The sequence below is a fragment of the Equus asinus genome, chromosome 11, assembly GCF_041296235.1.
Source record: "Equus asinus isolate D_3611 breed Donkey chromosome 11, EquAss-T2T_v2, whole genome shotgun sequence".
In the NCBI taxonomy this organism is placed as follows: Eukaryota; Metazoa; Chordata; class Mammalia; order Perissodactyla; family Equidae; genus Equus; species Equus asinus.
Window position 1 is genome coordinate 43395548 of NC_091800.1, and position 4596 is coordinate 43400143.

The 4596-nt window shown below is 33.1% G+C and overlaps 1 pseudogene; it reads left to right on the forward strand.

Moving 5' to 3' along the window:
- The first annotated feature begins 3420 nt into the window (after positions 1–3420).
- On the forward strand, positions 3421–3881 carry LOC106827605 (V-type proton ATPase subunit G 3-like; annotated as a pseudogene).
- Positions 3882–4596: the final 715 nt, after the last annotated feature.

A 4596-nucleotide genomic window follows, 5' to 3' on the forward strand; every position in this document is an offset into this window, starting at 1 on the left:
TTGATGTACAACGTCTTATGACTTTCAGGTGTACGTCATAGTGATTTGATATTTATATATATTAAGAAATGATCATTTGAGCCAGCCCTGACGGCCTAGTGTTTAAAGTTTGGTGTGCTCTACTTCAGGATCCCGGGTGCAGAACCACACCACCTGTCTGTCAGTGGCCGTGCTGTGGAGGCAGCTCATGCAAAAGAACTAGAAGGACTTACAACTAGAAGATAAGACTACGTACTGGGGCTTTGGGAAAAAAATAATCATCTCTGCTGTCTGTGTCACTAATCCAACCATGTAGTTGTTTTCACATTTTGGTTCTGGCTACCAGGTAGGATTTCCAGAAGAAAATACAGGAATTTCAGATACACAACAAGCACTTTTTTCTGTGTAAATATGCCTGAAATGTTGCATAGCATACACTTATTCTGAATAAATATTCATTTTTTATTTGAAAATCTAATTTAACTGGGCATCTTTATCCTGTGAATTTATTTGCAAGATATAGCAACCTATTAGCAGGGAACATGGAATAGGCTGAATAATTCTTTAAAAAGTAGGAAATACTGAGAATCAGTCGGCCTAGATTCTAACTTCAGTTTTGCAAATAATCCTGTAAGTCATTTGGCTTTGCTTTGCTGCCTTTACATGCACAGTGAATGAGAAAGATAATGTCTGACCTCACTTTTTTCACAGGAACGTTGTTAGAATGAATGAGGCGATGTGCATATAAACACAGAGCATCTTGGAAGATAAACACTCTATAAAACTGTGGTATCATCATTATTATTATTGTTATATTATAGAGAGAATTTCTGGAAAGTCAGCTGGCTGGATATATTATAGTAATCTTCTACAAAAGAGCAAATAAAAACATCATTACAATATAGATTTAATGGCTTTGTCTTCTATTTTATTCAGCACAGCATAAGATTATAGATGTACCAGTTTTGGATTAACAATAGTGCATTGTTTCCTGTTTCCTGTTGCCTTTATTCCTTCTTAATCAGAACCTAATGAGATGTCTGCTATTGCACTTACACCTTTCCTTACATTTCTAAAAATCACTGAAGCATAAATAGTCAGAGATGCCAGATTTTTAGATTAAATCTTGAGTCTTATGTGTGTGTGTATGTATATACATTATATAGTGAAAAATATAACTTTGTGCATTAATCATACAGAATACACCATGTCTAATCCTATGAAGATTATGTAATGGCCCACATATTTAACAAAAATATCAGCATGCTAGTTTATGTAACTCAGATCCTGATTACTTCTTCATATTATGAAAAGATCGTATACAACTATGAGTTTATATTTTAAACAGTAATTGTTGGCATGAACAATCATTTTGGCTAGCTCTATAACCATGGACAAGTCACCTTCTCAGGGATTCTTTATGTGAAATATTAGGGGATTGTGCAATTAACTAATTTTAAAGATCTGTTCACATTCCAATATCTTTGGATTATGCAGCGTGTTTAAAGCAGAGAGGGAGTGAAGAAAAAGAGACTAAGATCAAGTTACAGAATATATACGGATATGGATACATATATACATGCATATATATCTATATATCTATATATCCTTGTATATATACCCATATATATCTCAAATAAAAATCTCACAATTAGACCATTTGCAAAACTTCAGTTTTCTAAAGTAATTAAAACTGCGTGATACCACTACTTTAAAAAATGTGTCTTTATTTTTCTTTAATTTTTTATGTAATTTCTACAAAGTATTAACTTTAGCATGCAATTCATAAAGGAAAGTACATATCTAAATAAGGCTAGAAACACTTGATGTTCAGAAAATCAAGTCAATTATGAGTAAGTTTATCTCAGCATATATTTAATTAAAAATATTCTTTCTAATTGTTAATTTGTTTTACAAAGTTCTTTTCTTCCTATTTAATTTTCTTGTAATATTTTTCTTAAAAATGGAGCTTAAATGTGTTTTAATGAGAATTACTTGTTATTTTTTACATTTTCTATATGTTTGAGAGAAGTTGTAATCTATTTGCTTATGAATGTTATAATTACTTAAAATATGATGGAATGCTTGGCTTTGACCATGAAGAGTCTTACATTTATTTTCCATAAGCCCTTAAAACCAGATATTTTATTTTTGTTTTCATCCACAAAAACATTTAATATTTTGAAGCTGATGTGCCATATTTGGCTGCCCTTGTCATATTACATCAATCATCTTCCTTTCACTGAGACATAATCTCATTTTAGCTGATGAACAGAACTTGATTTGAGATGCTAGAGTCCCATCTTATATAAAAGGTCAAAGAAAAGAAAAGTAAAGGTGAAAATTTTAAGATTAAAAACAAACTAAAATCCTTTGTTGTGGAGCAATTAGAATATAAAATAGAAAATGTATGTTTTATTCTTCTTGTAGTCTTACTTTTCAGTTTTATTTGTATATAAACGTTTAAATTCAAAGGAGGCAAATTTGCGATTAAATGGTTGAGTAAAAGATGTAATTATGACTGTAGTAATATGTGTAAGAGCTTTGACAAACACAATTTTTTTTAGTATAGTCATTTTGTTCAATTATTGATGAATTTGCTATATATATTTAAACAGTGTTTGCCTCTACCAGTGAATGCTTCAATAAGGGAGTCTTCATTTTGTATCCCTTTAATTTTTCTGCAGATACTAAATTCTCTCCAATCATATGGCCTCAGATAGATCCTTTAAGAATCTTTGTTCCCTACCATTGGAACATACCACTTTTGCCATTGTGACTACCTCTTCTTGTCTCTCTCTTTTTTTTTTTTTTTTGAGTAAGATTAGCCCTGAGCTAACATCTGCCACCAATCCTCCTCTTTTTTGCCGAGAAAGACAGTCCCTGAGCTAACATCCATGCCCATCTTTCTCTACTTTATATGTGGGACGCCTGCCACAGCATGGCTTGACAGGCAGTTCATATGTCCACACCCAGGATCCAAGCCAGCAAACCCTGGGCCACTGAAGCAGAATGTGAAACTTAACTGCTGTGCCACCGTGCTGGCCCCTTGTCTCTCATTTTTGACACTTAAGTTTTATTATTATTAAATAAAATATTCTTGTAACAAACACAATACGAATTTATAATATGCCTCAATCATTTTTTAGGATACTTGATATTATTATTGAATTCAGAATAAGAAAAAATAAATCCAAAATAAAACTAATGAAATATTGTGGGCTTGAATTATTCTATAAATATTTTACTTTTCAATTAGCCTGCTGGAAAATAAAACATCACTGCTTCTATGAAATATCCTGCTTCTAAGTTTGGAATGCTTTTGATTTTAAAATTTAGATTTGGACTAAAGTTAGAGATAACTGTATCTTATTCTCTTTCTCATTGTGGCCAATAAAAGAAAATGGTAGGGAGAAGCTACCCGACTTGAAGCAGGCTGCCATGACCAGCCAGTCTCAGGGGATCTAACAGCTCCTTCAGGCAGAAAAAAGGGCCAAGGACAAGCTAGAGGAAGCCAAGAAGAGTCACTGCGCCTCAGTTTCTCGATATTGTGAAATGGTTGAGATAGACAACTTCCAGATTGAATCTACTTACTGGAAAAGGGAAGAGATTGAAGCAAGCTAAGGAAGAAGCGATGGCAGAAATCTACCAGTACAGAATGCAGAGAGATAAGGAATTTCGACTAAAACAATCTAAGATAATGGGATCTCAGAGTAGTCTCTCAGAAGAAATAGAAGAACAAACACAAGGGCAGATAAAAGAACTGAATGGAAGTTACAGCAAGTACATGGAGAACGTGATGAACCAGCTCTTGAGTGTTGTCTGTGACGTGAAACCAGAAATCCACATGAACTACAGAATCACCAACTAAATGCGCACCCTATTGTCCAATAAATGGTGCGTGCGTGCCACCTGGTTGCTGATGGCTTCATGTTTATATCAAGAAATTTGACATGCAAATCTGAAATTTATGAGACATCTGCAGATTTTAATGTGACATAAGTCATACATGAGTACTGAATTTAAAAGCAAACAAACAAAAAGTTGTTACAGCTTTCCTGGTAACAGGTATGATCTTGTCTTTTAACTTGGAGCAATTACTTTTGGGCATATAACAGAAATACATGGACCTGGCCATTTTTCAGTGCGTATGAGGGTTTTTTTTCAATTTCTTCTCCTTTTTATCAATTTAAAATGTGTTCTTAGTTGCAGTTGTTAAAAGATCATTATTAAAGAGGATATAATCATGACTCTTATGCAGATATAAAATGTATACATGTCAAGGGTTTTATTTAGAAAATCAGTAAGATGTTACCATTAGTTCAAAGAAGAATACTAAGAACTTCATAGATAGAAAGACAGATGAGATAGATAGATAAATAGATGATACATAGATGGATGGATGGATGGATATATAGATAGAAAGATAAATAGATAGATGGATGGATGACACATAGATAAATGAATGGAAGGATGGATAGATAGATACATGGATGGATAGATAGATAGATGATACATGGATGGATGGATGGATGGATATATAAATAGATGACAGATGGATGAATGGATGGCTAGAGAGATAGATAGAAAAAGAGCAATGGGTTACATAACCATCAT